This window comes from Hyla sarda, chromosome 4, assembly GCF_029499605.1.
Source record: "Hyla sarda isolate aHylSar1 chromosome 4, aHylSar1.hap1, whole genome shotgun sequence".
Taxonomy (NCBI): domain Eukaryota; kingdom Metazoa; phylum Chordata; class Amphibia; order Anura; family Hylidae; genus Hyla; species Hyla sarda.
The window spans coordinates 136334525-136351260 of NC_079192.1; positions in this window are offsets into that span (position 1 = coordinate 136334525).

Sequence of the window (16736 nt, forward strand, 5' to 3'; positions counted from 1 at the left end):
CTACTCTGCATGACTCCTCTTCCTCCCTCAGTCTGCTCTGCTCAGTTTAGGTCTGCTCTGCTCAGTCTAGGGTGTAAGCTTGGGCAGTCATCCAATCACTGCATGCTGCTCTGTTACCCCTTCCTTTCTGTTTTCATGTTGTTCATGTTACACAGAGAGGAGGAGGTGGATTTTGCCTGCAGTATACCTAAGACATTATGGTGAGTTTATAACAGGTTAAAATGTGGAAAAATAAAAAGAGATCTTTCTAAAATAGTGCAACGGTTAAGTGATAAAAGTATAGTAGTTTTTTATGCATACATTTTCTATTTGTTCTATTTGACCATGTGTGTCATCCAGCTTTCCCAATAGTCCTAAATAGCAGAGCAGCTGTCCTGCAGTGTTTTATAAAGACAAACACAGCTGGGAGCTTGCAGTATCACACATAATAGGCTGCAGGCAATATCACACATAATATACACTGTTGTAAAGTTAGGCTACAGACAGTATAAAACTCATATTATGCTTAGATACTCAGCTGGGAGATGTTTTTTAGCTGCTGCTTTTAGCTGCCAGGGGAGCTGAGCAGATCACATGGTTAGGGAAGCAGTGAATATAGATGAGAAAGGTGTGTGTACAGCCTCAGCCACTCAGGGATAGTCATGAACTGAAGGCAATTTTTATGATTGTTTTTAACCCCTTAACGATAAAGGACGTAAATGTACGTCCTGTGATGCGGCACTTAACGCACCAGGACGTACATTTACGTCCTAAGCATAACCATCGGAGCGATGCCCGGATCATGCGCGGCAGGACCTGGCTGTTGATCGCAGCCAGGGACCTGCAGTGTAATATATTATTAGATATAATGTTTAAAGGGGTACTCCGCCCCTGGCATCTTATCCCCTATCCAAAGGATAGGGGATAAGATGTTAGATCGCCGCGGTCCCGCTGCTGGGGACCCCGGGGATCGCCGCTGCGGCACCCCGCCATCATTACTGCGCAGAGCGAGTTCGCTCTGTGCGTAATGACGGGCGATACAGGGGCCGGAGCAGCGTGACGTCATGGCTCCGCCCCTCATGACATCACGGCCCGTGCCCTAATGCAAGTCTATGGCAGGGGGCGTGACGACTGCCACGCACCCTCCCATAGACTTGTATTGACGGGGCGGGCCGTGACCTCACGAGGGGCGGAGCCGTGACGTAATGATGCTCCGGCCCCTGTATTGCCCGTCATCACGTGCAGAGCGATCTCGCTCTGCGCAGTAATGATAGCGGGGTGCTGCAGCAGCGATCCCCGGGGTCCCCACCAGCAGGACCCCGCCGATCTGACATCTTATCCCCTATCCTTTGGATAGGGGTTAAGATGTCTAGGGGTGGAGTACCCCTTTAATTGTAATTACCGTCAAAGTAAAATTTATTCTATCATTTAAATGTGGACTGAAATCTTCTATCAAAAAAAAAAAAATGTGTACTTAGTATGACAGAATGTTTTGCCGAAAAATTTTTTTTTAGAACATAAAACAATTATACTGAGTTTAGTCTACGCAATAATAAATTTCAGTATGAAAATAATATTAATTATTTTTTTAATTAAACACCAGACCCCACAGTAATCATAAACATAGACAACTGATGTGGAATATTATAATGTTTTATTGTATATTTCATGAATGCAGTCCCTAAATAAACCATGTGTCCACCCTGGGTATTCTTTTTGTTTAATATATGGTGAAGTTAACTAGTAATAACTAGAAGGGCATGTGAGATACTGGCAAGAGATGTAAGGATGAGGGAATCTTTAAAAATATAAACTTTTCATCATAGAGCAGCTGCTGCATAGATGTGAAGAGTTCTGGGAAAGCAGCATGCCTAGAGAGATTTTATACACTCAATACAAATAATAAGCACAGCACTGGTGTCCTTGAACTGCATTTCGAGCTGTGACACAATTTATACAAATTATTCTTTAAGATATTTTAAGTTAAAATTTGTTAACTATTAGGCTATATTCAAATCAAGTATTTAAAGTATGCAAAAGGTATTTTTCTTAAACAAAAAAACCTTTAGCTTATGTTTTTGAAAAATATGCTATGTAATAGGTCCTAGAAGTTCAGAGGATAGCCTTGGATTTCTGTCATTGATTACTCAGGCTGTCCTGGATGCAAATTGATCCCATTCAATGCTTACAATGCATGTCATGTTTTTTGCATGGTTAAATATGTGCCTCAGTTTGAGCTGCAGTGCAGTAATTTATTCATTTACATATGCAGGATTAATATTCTATTTTCCTGACGTCCTTTGCTTTTGGCCTGTGGTTTGATCCATGCATTAGGGATGCCGGTGCTGTTCCTGTCGCTGGATGCCGATAAGGCATTCGACTGAATTAATTGGTCGTTTGCATTCTTGGCCCTCTGGCGGGCAGGTATAGAGGGGCATTTTTTTAATGCTATAAGAGTACTATATACAAATCCAAATGCTAGGGTATATACCAATGGGGCCCTCTCGCAGGAGTTTTTAATTAGTAACGGAACCAGTCAGGGGTGTCCTTTATCACCCCTGATTTTTACTTTCTGCATAGAGCCTTTTGCACAAGCAGCACGTCAGGATACTGAGATTTCGAGCGTTGTAATAAAAGATAGGAGCCACATTATTTCGCTTTATGCAGATGATATAATATTGACTTTGACTAACCCCGAGCACTCTTTACCTAGATTTCTATCTCTACTGAATGTTTTCAGCAGGATTTCTTATTATAAACTACATTTTCAGAAGTCTCAGATATTGTCTGTATGCCTGCCTTAGCAGACAAGAGCAGAAGATCGCCGATAACACTGATCAGTGCTATGCCCTATGCATTGCACTGAACAGTATTAGCAAATGATTGCTATAAATAGTCCCCTATGGGGACATAAGTGTAAAAAAATAAAATTAGAAAAATCCTCTCCCTTAATAAACATGTAAATCGTCCCTTTTTCCTATTTTACCTCCAAAAAGCGTAAAAAAATAATTTATAAGAATATGACAGAACTATCAAATTATAATGATAATGACCCCATACAGGGTTAATTATATCACATATACGCAAATGTTGTACCGATAAAAACTACAGATCACAGCGCAAAAAATATTAGCCCTAACACATTGCTGTATACGAAAAAAAATGAAAATTATAGGTGGTCAAAATAGGGCAATTTTAAACATACTTTTTTGTAAAAAAAAAAAAAAAAAAAGTTTTTTTTTTTAAAAGGAGTACAGAAAAGTATATAATCATGGGTATCATTTAATTGTATTGACCCACAGAATAAAGAAAACATGTAAATTTTACCGTAAAGAGAAAACCTCCAAAATGTGCAAAATTGCAGTTTTCATTTCAATTTCGCCACACAAATAGTATTTTTTTTTTTGTTTTGCCATACATTTTATGGTAGAATAAAAGGTGTCATTACAAATTACAATTGGTCATGCAAAAAAATAAGCCCTTATATGGGTCTGTGGATGGAAATATAAAAGAGTTGTGATTTTTAGAATGCTAGGAGGAAAAAACGAAAATGCAAAAATAAAATTTCCTGTGTCCTTAAGGCCAAAATGGGCTGTGTCCTTAAGGGGTTAAATTATTAATGCATGTTTGATCATTGCATGCTATTTGAGCACTGTATGAAGGTATTTACTTTGGTATTGTAAAGGCACTACTATTTAGGCACTTTGCATTATATTTTTAAATAAATTATGCTGGTGGTGGCAACATTGTATACCATTTACTTTCAGGTGTGCTGAAACTTTTCTTTTGCCAAAGTATGGCTCTGTAATTTGGGCACCATCCTATTGCTATTAATTAGGTATCTGTTATTGTTCTTTTTAACACAAACACCAGGGGCATGGGTACTAGCTGGAATCAGAAGCACAGTGTCCAGGAATGGAACCTGGAGTGTGGTCACAGCACATGAGCATGGTCAGTAATGAAACCAAAGTACACTGCTCAAAAAAATAAAGGGACAGCTAAGATAACACATCCTAGATCTCAATGAATTAACTAATCGTATGAAATACTTTCATCTTTACAAGTTGATTGTGCTGACAACAAAATCACACAAAAATTATCAATGAAAATCAAGTTTTCAAGGATATGGAGTCACACTCAAATTCAAAGTGGAAAACCACACTACAGGCTGATTCAACTTTGATGTAATGTCTTTAAAACAAGTAAAAATGAGTCTCAGTAGTGTGTGTGGCCTCCACATGCCCGTATGACCTCCCTACAACGCCTGGGCATGCTCCTGATGAGCAAGAAGTCTGATGATCTCATCTCGGTACCTAATGACAGTCAAGCTACCTCTGGCAAGCACATGGAGGGCTTTACGGCCCCCCAAAGAAATGCCACCCCACACCATTACTGACCCACCACCAAACCAATCATGCTGGAGGATGTTGCAGGCAGCAGATTGTTCTCCACTGCATCTCCAGACTCTGTCACGTCTTTGACATGTGCTCAATGTGAACCTGTTTTCATCTGTGAAGAGCACAGGCCGCCAGTGGCGAATTTGCCAATCTTGGTGTTCTCTGGCAAATGCCAAATGTCCTGCATGGTGTTGGGCTGTAAGCACAACCCCTACCTGTTGACATCGGGCCCTCATACCACCTTCAAGGAGTCTGTTTCTGACTGTTTGAGTAGACACATGCACATTTGTGGCCTGCTGGAGGTCATTTTTCAGGGCTCTGGCAGTGCTCCTCCTGCTCATCATTGCACAAAGGTGGAGGTAGCAGTCCTGCTGCTGGGTTGTTGCCCTCCTACGGCTCCTCCATATCTTCTGATGTACTGCCCTGTCTCCTGGTTGCGCCTCCATGCTCTGGACACTAGGCTGACAGACACAGCAAACCTTCTGGCCACAGCTCACATTGATGTGCCATCCTGGATGAGCTGCACTACCTGAGTCACTTGTATGGGTTGTAGACTACGTCTCATGCTACCACTAGAGTGAAAGCACCGCCAGCTTTCAAAAGTGACCAAAACATCAGTCAGGAAGCTTTGGAACTGAGAAGTGGCCTGTGGTCACCACCTGCAGAACGACTCCTTTTATTGGGGGTGTCTTGCTAATTGCCTATAATTTCCACCTGTTTTCTGTTCCATTTTCACAACATCATGTGTAATTGATTGTCAATCAGTGTTGCTTCCTGAGTGGACAGTGTGATTTCACAGAAGTGTGATTGACTTGGAGTCACATTGTGTTGTTTAACCCCTTAAGGACCCAGGGCATATGTGTACGCCCTGGCTCCCTAGTGCTTAAGGACCCAGGGTGTACCTGTATGCCCGTGGGAATTTTGGTCCCCACAGGCATCCCATGCAAATGCCCAGGGGGGGGTCCTGAGACCCCCCATGTCAGCGATCGCCGAAAATCACAGTCAATTCGGATAATTCATAAATAAGGGGGATCGGGAGTCTCCAAGACACCCACGATCCCTCTGAAGGGATAGGAGTGAGGTGGCAGGGGTGCCATCCCTCCTATCCCTGCTATTGATCGGTCAGAAGCTACCGACCAATAGCAGATCGGGGGCAGGGGGGGGTTAAAGTTTGGTTCCCCCGTTCTGCCCACCCACAGTAGTGTGGGCAGAAGGGGGGAACCGTTGGTGACCAGCACAGGAGGTCCACTTACCATCGGCGGAGGCAACGATTGGTGGTGGTGATCGGCGGGCAGCGATGACGTGAGGCTGGCTCCCTGTGCAGCGTGCTGCAGACTACGAAAGCCAGTGAGTTGCCTAGCAACATCTGGAGGGCTACAGTTTGGAGACCACTATACAGTGGTCTCTAAACTGTAACCCTCCAGATGTTGCAAAACTACAACTCTCAGCATATAACTCTCAGACAGCTGTTTGCTGTTTGGGCATGCTGGGATATGTAGTTTTGCAACGTCTGGCGTCCTACAGTTTGGAGATCACTCTGCGGTGGTTTCTAAACCGTGGCCCTCTAAATCTTGCAAAACTACAACTCCCAGCATGCACGAACAGCAAACGGCTTTCTCGCCATGCTGGGAGTTGTAGTTGCGCACCTCCAGCTGTTGTATAACTACATCTCCCAGCATGCCCTTCGGCGATCAGTACATGCCGGGAGTTGTAGCTTTGCAACAGCTGGAGGCACACTGGTTGGAAAATACGGAGTTAGATAACAGAACTTAACTGAAGGTTTTCCAACCAGTGTGCCTCCAGCTGTTGCAAAAGTAAAACTCCCAGCATGCACAGTCTGTCAGTACATGGTGGGAGTTGTAGTCTTGCAACAGCTGGAGGTTTGTCCCCATGTTAATGTACAGGGTACATTCACACGGACGGGTTTATAGTGAGCTTCCTGCCTCAAGTTTGAGCAGCGCAAACTCCTAGCGGCTAACTCACCGTAAACCCCCGCCAGTGTGAATTTACCCTAAAAACACCACACTACACTAACACAATAGAGGGTAAAACACTACATATACACCCCCTTACACTGTCCCCCCCCCCCCCCCCAATAAAAATGAAAAACGTATCATAGTGTTTCCAAAACGAAGCCTCCAGCTGTTGCAAAACAACAACTCCCAGCATTTCCGGACAGCCACTGACTGTCCAGGCATGCTGGGAGTTTAGCAACAGCTGGAGGCACCCTGTTTGGGAATCACTGCCATAGAATACCCCTATGTCCACCCCTATGCAATTCCTAATTTAGTCCTCAAATGTGCATGGTGCTCTCTCACTTTGGAGCCCTGTTGTATTTCAAGGAAACAGTTTAGGGCCACATATGGGGTATGTCCATACTTTTTCTCCTTTTACCCCTTATGAAAAGGAAAAGTTGGGGTCTACACCAGCCTGTTAATGTAAAAAAATAAAAAATGTTACACTAACATGCTGGTGTTGCCTCATACTTTTTATTTTCACAAGAGGTAAAAGGAAAAAAAGACCCCCAAAATTTGTAACGAAATTTCTCCTGAGTATGGAAATACCCCATAAAATGCTCTGAGGGCGCACAACAAGGCTCAGGAGTGAGAGCGCACTATGTACATACTAGGCCTAAATTTTTGATTTGCACAGGGGTGGCTGATTTTACAGCGGTTCTGACATAAACGCAAAAAAATAAATACCCACATGTGACCCCATTTTGGAAACTACACCCCTAATGGAACGTGACAAGGGGCATAGTGAGCCTTAACACCCCACAGGTGTTTGACGAATTTTCGTTAAAGTTGGATAGGAAAACAAAAAAACTAAACTGCTGGTGTTAACCTAAATTTTCACAAGGGAAAATAGGAAAAAAAGCCCCCCAAAATTTGAGTAAGAACATACCCCATATGTGGAGGTGGGAATAATGGAGGGGGGAATAATCGCCTTGTGTCAATATCCCCCCCCCCCCCTCCCTCTGATTCCCTTTTGCCATTTTCCCCCTTCATATTAATCCCCTTGTGCCATTATTATCCGATATGGCAAAAGGGGATCAGAGGGAGGGGGGAATGGAGCAAGGGGATTAAGAGGGATAATGGCGGAGGGGGGGATGAGGAGTAATAAAGCACAAGGCACTACATTTTAATGCCTTGTGCTTTATTATTCCCCATCCCCCCTCCGCCATTATCCCTCTCCCCCTCCATCTTAATGCCTTGTGCTCCGTCCCATACATCCCCCCTCCATCCCATTCATCCCCCCTCCGTCCCTTACAGTCCCACTCTGTCCCATACAGTTGTTTGTAACTTTCTTTTTCCTTTACCGGGCATCCTGCGGTCCCCTGTGGTGTTCCTCCATGCAGCGCGTCCCATTCATCGGGGCCCCACTGACGTGTGATGTCCTCCTGCGCTGTGCAGCAAGTCGGCGCAACGTCAGTGGAGGTCACACGTCTCCCCGGCAACCACGCAGCTCACTTACAGTAGCCACGGCCGCAGCTTTGGCCTGCATTGGCCAGTATTTGACAGCGCTTTCACGTACCCCAAACAACCCCTGCCGTACCCCTAGGGGGACGCATACCCCAGGTTGAGGACCCAGGTATTAAATAGAACAGGACCCAAGACTGACCAATGTGGTACCTCACTAGTAACAGTCACCCAATCAGAATAAGTACCATTAATAACCACGCTCTGTTTCCTAACACTAAGACAGTTACTTACCCACTTAAACACATTCTCCCCCAGCCCCATCCTTCTCATTTTATGCACCAATCTTTTATGTGGCACCGTACAAATACTTGGGAAAAATCCAGATATACGACATCCAGCGATTCCCCCTGCTCTAGTCTGGAGCTCACCTCTTCATAAAAGCTGATCAAGTTAGTTTGACAGGACCGATCCCTCATAAAGCCATGCTGATATGGAGTAATACATTTATTTTTATCAGGATACTGCAAAATAGCATCTCTTAGAAAACCCTCAAACAATTTACATACAACCTAGGTTAAACTAACAGGTCTATAATTCCCAGGGTCACCTTTTGACCCCTTTTTAAATATTGGCACTACATTTGCCATGCGCCAGTCCTGTGGAACAGTCCCTGTCACTATAGAGTCCCTGAATATTAAAAATAGGGGTCTGTCTATTACATTACTTAATTCCTTTAGAACACGGGGGTGAATGCAATCAGGACCTGGTGATTTGTCTATTTTGATTTTTTGTAGGCGGCACTGTACTGGATTAGACAAGTGACCTGTACTGGGGAGTTTATCTTATGTCGCGGTATTTCACCTGGCATTTCATTTTCATTTGGTGAATACAGTGGAGAAGAATTTGTTTAATATATTTGCTTTTTCCTGATCCCCGTTTATAATTTCTTCTTTATCATTTTTAAAGGGCCAACACTTTCATTTTTAACCTTTTTGCTATTTATATAGTTAAAGAACATTTTGGGGTTAGTTTTACTCTCTTTGGCAATGAGTCTTCTGTCTCTATTTTTGTGGGTTTTTATCTGTTTTTTACATATTCTAAATTTTTCTCTATAGCTTTTTAATGCTTCTTTACTGCCGTCCTGTTTTAGTAGTTTAAATGCTTTATTTTTTACATTTATTGCCCCCTTAACCTTTTTCTTCATCCATATTGGTTTTCTTTTATTCCTGACCATTTTATTCCCATAAGGTACTTACAGTGAGAATTTAAGATATTTTTAAAAGTTTCCCATTTAGTGTTCTTGTATTCCTGTTCTTCTTTCAGTTGATCAAACTTTGCCTTCCTAAAGTTCATTGTTTTTTTGGCCCTTCGCGAGGTTCCCTTATTGAAGAACAAGCTATAATGTATTATATTATGATCACTATTTCCTAGGTGTCCTTCTACTTGCACATTAGTTACTCTGTCAGGTCTGTTGGTTAATATTAAGTCTAGTAGGGCACCCCCTCTGGTCGGGCCCTGCACCATTTGGGACAGATAATTGTCTTTAGCTATAGTCAGAAACCAGGTCTCAGTCTCCCAGTTTATATCAGGATAGTTAAAGTCCCCCATTATTATCACCTCATTTTGATTTGCTCCCTTGTTTATTTGCCTCAGTAATTGAACTTCTGCCTCTTCCATTATGTTTGGTGGCTTATAGCAAACCCCTATCAGAATTTTTTTTATTTTCATCTCCATATATTTCTACCCATAATGACTCCACATTATCGCTTCCCTCCCGTATATCCTCCCGCAGGGCGGCCTTCAGACTTCATTTTACATAAAGACAAACCCCTCCCCCTTTCCGTTTTGTCCGATCCTTCCTGAATAGACTATATCCCTGTATGTTGACCGTCCAGTCACAGCTGTCGTCCAACCATGTCTCTGTTATACCCACTATGTCATAATTCTCCTCAGACATCAACCACTCCACTAGATGTGTCTAGCAATTTTTTGGGACAGACAACTGACTGAATTTGGACATTCTACTTTTAAATTTTCTGAATGTATGATGTTATCTGATTTGCAATGCATATGAATGTTATACATATATAAATACTTTTTTCCAATTGGAAAATAAATAGGTTTCAGGAACTATTGGAAGATGACTTAGTTTAGCTCAGTAAAAATATATCTAATGAACAGAGTGCACACAATTTAGGAATGATAGAAAAGCTCTTGTTTCCTTTAACCCCCTTCGCAACATATGATGGATTTGGTCCATCATGATGCAGCTAAGGGTTCATGGAGCGAGCTCCTGATTCAAGCCCACTGCATAACTGGCGTTCCCTAGCTGATTTCAATAGCGGGCTGCCGCTAAAAGCCAGTTATTAACCCTTTAAATTGCCAGTAGCTTTTAAAGGGACCTTTAAAAAGTCCCTGGTGATTTACTTGAATCGGCAGCACTAAGACTGCTTGGAAATGCGACATCTCCATAGACGGCAATGCAATATCGAGCCAAATCTGCAAAAACATTAACTCTTTAAAGGACACAGTCCATTTTGGCCTTAAAGAGGTACTCTAAAGGATAGGGGGATAAGATGTCTGATCGCGAGGGTCCCACCGCTGGGGACCCCCCGCAATCTCTCATTCAGCACCCACCTTTCTCAGCTGCACGCAGCTTTGGAGGCTCCGTGTCTGAAGCCTCACAACCATGGGGCCAGAGTATCGTGATGTCAAGAGCCCTCCCATAGACTTGCATTGAGGGGACGGGACGGGGCGTGACGTCACAAGGGGGCTTGGTTGTGACATCACAATACTCCAGTCCCGTGGTCGTGAGGCTTCAGACACTGAGCCTCCAGCGCTGCTTGCAGCTGAGACAGGTGGGTGCTGCAAAAGAGATTGCGGGGGTCCTCCTTTGGATAGGGGATAAGATGTCTTAGGACCGGAGTACCCCTTTAAGGACCAAGCTAATCTCATTTTTGCATTTTCATTTTTTCCTTCTCCCCTTCTTAGAGTCATAACTCTTTTATAGTTCCATTCACAGACCATATGGGGGCTTGATTTTTGGTAGACCAATTGTTCTTCGTAAAGACACCTTTCATTTTACTCTCAAATGTATGGCACAACCAAAAAATATTATTTTGTAGAGAAATTGAAAAGAAAAAACTAAATTTTTCTACTTTTGGAGGGTTTCGTTTTCACACAGTGCACTTTACGGTAAAACTGACATGTTATAATTTTTCTGTGGGTCAATATGATTAACATGATACCAATGTTCATGCTTTTCTATTATTGTACAATTGTTTTTTTTTATTACTTTTTTTTTTTAACAAAAATAGTATGTTAAAAATGGTTTTATTTTGACCCCTATAACTTTTTAATTTTTTTGTATACAGGTCTATATAAAGGCTTATTTTTTTGAGCCGTAGTCTGTAGTATTATCGATACCACTTTTTCTTATTTGGGACTTATTGATCACTTTTTATTGGGATGTGATATGACTAGAGATGAGCGAAGTTACAGTACTTCGATTCCGCACAAATCTCACGGCTCGGCAGTTGCTGGAAAAGGTGGATACAGACTCTCCTAGGACTGTATCCACCTTTTCCAGCCCACCGGAGAACCTCAAATTTGATCTAATTTATGTACGCTAAAGTCAGCAACTGCCGAGCCAGGAGGTTCATGCAGAATCGAAGTTCTGTAACTTCGCTAATCTCTAGATATGACCAAAAAGCAGCAATTTTGGACTTTGTTTAGTTTTTTTTTACATTTATGCCGTTCACCATATGGGATCATTAGCATTATATTTAAAAAAATATATATTATTTTGACCATCCTATAAATTTTTCATATTTTTGAATACTGGCTTATTCTTTGCACCATGATCTGTAGTTTTTATCGATACCACTTTTGCGTATGTGTGACTTTTTGATCACTTTTTATTGGGATGTGATGTGACCAAAAAAGCAGCAATTTCAGAGTTTTTTTTTTTTATGTTTACGCCATTCACCATACGGGATCACTAAAGTTATATCTTAATAGTTTGGATCTTTACACACATGGCGATACCACGTTTATTTAATAATTTTTTTGGGAGAGGACCTTATTCACATTTTATTAAAACTTTTTCTTTTTTACTTTACTTTTTTTTATGTCCCCATAGGGGACTATACATAGCAATCATTAGATTGCTATTAATCCCTTAAGCACCCAGCCAATTTTCACTGTAGGACCCGGCCATTTTTTGCACTTTTTAAACATTAATAACTCTGGCATGCTTTTACCTTTCATTCTGATTCTGAGATAGTTTTTTCGTGACATATTCTACTTTATGTTAGTGGTAAAATTTTGTCGATACTTGCACCATTTCTTGGTGAAAAATTCCATACTTTAACCCCTTAAGGACGCAGGACGTAAATGTACGTCCTGGTGAGGTGGTACTTAACGCACCAGGACGTACATTTACGTCCTGAGCATAACCGCGGGCATCGGAGCGATGCCCGTGTCATGCGCGGCTGATCCCGGCTGCTGATCGCAGCCAGGGACCCGCCGGCAATGGCCGACGCCCGCGATCTCGCGGGCGTCCGCCATTAACCCCTCAGGTGCCGGGATCAATACAGATCCCGGCATCTGCGGCAGTTCGCGATTAAAATGAACGATCGGATCGCCCGCAGCGCTGCTGCGGGGATCCGATCATTCATAACGCCGCACGGAGGTCCCCTCACCTTCCTCCGTGCGGCTCCCGGCGTCTCCTGCTCTGGTCTGTGATCGAGCAGACCAGAGCAGGAGATGACCGATAATACTGATCTGTTCTATGTCCTATACATAGAACAGATCAGTATTAGCAATCATGGTATTGCTATGAATAGTCCCCTATGGGGACTATTCAAGTGTAAAAAAAAATGTAAAAAAATGTCAAAGTAAAAGTAAAAAAAAAGTGAAAAATCCCCTCCCCCAATAAAAAAGTAAAACGTCCGTTTTTTCCTATTTTACCCCCAAAAAGCGTAAAAAACATTTTTTATAGACATATTTGGTATCGCCGCGTGCGTAAATGTCCGAACTATTAAAATAAAATGTTAATGATCCCGTACGGTGAACGGCGTGAACGAAAAAAAATTTAAAAAGTCCAAAATTCCTACTTTTTTAATACATTTTATTAAAAAAAAATTATAAAAAATGTATTAAAAGTTTTTTATATGCAAATGTGGTATCAAAAAAAAGTACAGATCATGGCGCAAAAAATGAGCCCCCATACCGCCACTTATATGGAAAAATAAAAAAGTTATAGGTCATCAAAATAAAGGGATTATAAACGTACTAATTTGGTTAAAAAGTTTGTGATTTTTTTTAAGCGCAACAATAATATGAAAGTATATAATAATGGGTATCATTTTAATCGTATTGACCCTCAGAATAAAGAACACACGTCATTTTTACCAGAAATTGTACGGCGTGAAAACAAAACCTTCCAAAATTAGCAAAATTGCGTTTTTCGTTTTAATTTCCCCACAAAAATAGTGTTTTTTGGTTGCGCCATACATTTTATGATATAATGAGTGATGTCATTACAAAGGACAACTGGTCGCACAAAAAACAAGCCCTCATACTAGTCTGTGGAGGAAAATATAAAAGAGTTATGATTTTTAGAAGGCGAGGAGGAAAAAATGAAAACGTAAAAATTAAATTGTCTGAGTCCTTAAGGCCAAAATGGGCTGAGTCCTTAAGGGGTTAATGTGATAAAAAATATATAAAAATTTTTACTTTGAAGCTCTCTGCTTATAAGGAAAATGCATATTCCAAATAAATGATATATTGATTCACAAATACAATATGTCTACTTTTATGTTTCCATCATTAAGTTGACATGTTTTTACTTTTGGAAGACATCAGAGGGCTTCAAAGTATAGCAGCAATTTTCCAATTTTTCACATTTTCAAAATCGAAATTTTTCAGGGACCAGTTCTGTTTTGAAGTGGATTTGAAGGGCCTTCATAATAGAAATACCCCACATATAACCCCATTATAAAAACTGCACCCCTCAGAGTATTCAAAATGACATTCAAAAGGTTTGTTAACCCTTTAGGTGTTTCACAGGAATAACAGCAAATTGAAGGAGAAAATTCTAAATCTTCTTTTTTCACACTGGCATGTTCTTGTAGACCCAGTTATTGGTCATATGTTATGGTCATATGTGTATGTCAAGTGTTCGGCGGGCGCAGTAGAGGGCTCAGAAGGGAAGGAGCGACAGTGGGATTTTGGAGAGTGAGTTTTTCTGAAATGGTTTTTGGGGGGCATGTCAGATTTAGGAAGCCCCTATGGTGCCAGAACAGAAAAAAAAAAAAAATACATGGCATACTATTTTAGAAACTACACCCCTCAAGGCATGTAAAAAGGGGTCCAGTGAGCCATAACACCCCACAGGTGTTTGACAACTTTTTGTTAAAGTTGGATGTGTAAATGATTTTTTTTCCACTAAAGTGCTAGTTTTCCCTCAAATTTTTACAAGGGGTAATAGGAGAAAATGCCCCCCAAAATTTGTATCCCCATCTCTTTTGAGTATGGAAATACCCCATGTGTGGACGTCAAGTGCTCTGCTGGGGCACTACAATGCTCAGAAGAGAAGGAGCGCCATTGAGCTTTTGGAAAAAAAAATTGTTTGGAATGGAAGTCAGGGGCCATGTGCGTTTACAAAGTTCCCCGTGCTGCCAGAACAGTGGACCCCCCCCCACATGTGACCCTATTTTTGAAACTACACCCCTCACATAATTTAATAAGGGGTGGAGTGAGTATTTACACCCCACTGGCATTTGAAAGATCTTTGGAACAGTGGGCTGTGCAAATGAAAAATTACATTTTTCATTTTCACCGACCACTGTTCCAAAAATCTGTCAGACACCTGTGGGGCGTAAATGCTCACCGTACACCTTATTACATTACGTGAGGGGTGTAGTTTCCAAAATGGGAACACATGTTGGGGGTCCATTGTTCTGGCACTATGGGGGCTTTGTAAACAAACGTGGCCTTCAATTCTGGACAAATTTTCTCTTCAAAAGCCCAATGGCGCTCCTTCTCTTGTGAGCATTGTAGTTCGCCCGCAGAGCACTTTATATCCACACATGGGGTATGTTCTTACTCGGAAGAAATGAGGTTACAAATTTTGGGGGTATTTTTTCCTATTTTCCCTTGTGAAAATGAAAAATTTAAGGTAACACCAGCATTTTAGTGAAATTATTATTTTATTTTTTTCATTTTTCCATCCAACTTTGAAGAATTTTCATTAAACACCTGTGGGGTGTTTAGGCGCACTATACCCCTTGTTATGTTCCGTGAGGGGTGTAGTTTCCAAAATGGGCTCACATGTGGGTATTTCTTTTTTTTGCGTTTATGTCAGAACCGCTGTAAAATTAGCCACCCCTGGGCAAATCACCAATTTAGGCCTCAAATATACATAGTGCACTCTCACTCCTGAGCCTTGTTGTGCGCCTGCAGAGCATTTTACACCCACATATGGGGTAGTTCCGTACTCAGGAGAAATTGTGTTACAAATTTTGGGGGTCTTTTTTTCCTTTTAACGCTTGTGAAATTAAAAAGTATTGGGCAACACCAGCATGTTAGTGTAAATTTTTTTTTTACACTAACAAGCTGGTGTAGCCCCCAACTTTTCCTTTTCATAAGGGGTGAAAGGAGAAAAAGCCCCCCAAAATTTGTAGTGCAATTTCTCCCGAGTACGGAAATACCCCATATGTGGCACTAAACTGTTTCCTTGAAATACGACAGGGCTCTGAAGTGAGAGCGCTCCTGTCACGATGCCGGCTGGCAGGAGGTGGATCCTCTGTGCCAGAGAGGGATTAGCGTGGACCGTGCTAGTGGACCGGTTCTAAGTCACTACTGGTATTCACCAGAGCCCGCCGCAAAGCGGGATGGTCTTGCTGCGGCGGTAGTGACCAGGTCGTATCCACTAGCAACGGCTCAACCTCTCTGACTGCTGAAGATAGGCGCGGTACAAGGGAGTAGACAGAAGCAAGGTCGGACGTAGCAGAAGGTCGGGGCAGGCAGCAAGGATCGTAGTCAGGGGCAACGGCAGGAGGTCTGGAACACAGGCTAGGAACACACAAGGGAACGCTTTCACTGGCACAATGGCAACAAGATCCGGCCGGGGAGTGCAGGGGCAGAGATCAGATATAGTCTGGGAGCAGGTGGGAGCCAATTAAGCTAATTGGGCCAGGCACCAATCATTGGTGCACTGGCCCTTTAAGTCTCAGGGAGCTGGCGCGCGCGCGCCCTAGAGAGCGGAGCCGCGCGCGCCAGCACATGACAGAAGGGGACCGGGACGGGTAAGTGACCTGGGATGCGATTCGCGAGCAGGCGCGTCCCGCTGTGCGAATCGCATCCCCGACGGCCATGACAGTGCAGCGCTCCCGGTCAGCGGGACCCACCGGGGCGCTGCGGAGAGAGAGACGCCGTAAGCGCTCCGGGGAGGAGCGGGGACCCGGAGCGCTAGGCGTAACAGTACCCCCCCCTTAGGTCTCCCCTTCTCTTTGTCCGGTAACTGCCTCCCCTGGGATGAGGACACCGGGAAAGAATGGAGGGTTTCCTCAACGGGAGGCAGTACAGCAGGAGTGGGAATGGGGAGGGAGGGCAGAGGGCGAGGCCTGGCACGGGGCAGTGTGACACCAGGACGGGGGCCATGAGGAGGCACCGAGGCTTGCCTGACTGGACTGGGAGGGGGGGAGAGGCACTTCTTATGGCAGGCAGAGTCCATAAAGACTTTAGGGAGACCGGATACAGGGGAACACACAGGGTCACGGCAGGGAGTACTGGGAACCGGTTTAAGGCAGTCCTTGAAACAAGAGGTACCCCAGCTCTTGATCTCCCCTGTGAATCAATCCAGGGTTGGGGAATGGTGTTGAAGCCAGGGTAGTCCAAGGAGAATTTCGGAAGTGCAATTGGAGAGGACCAA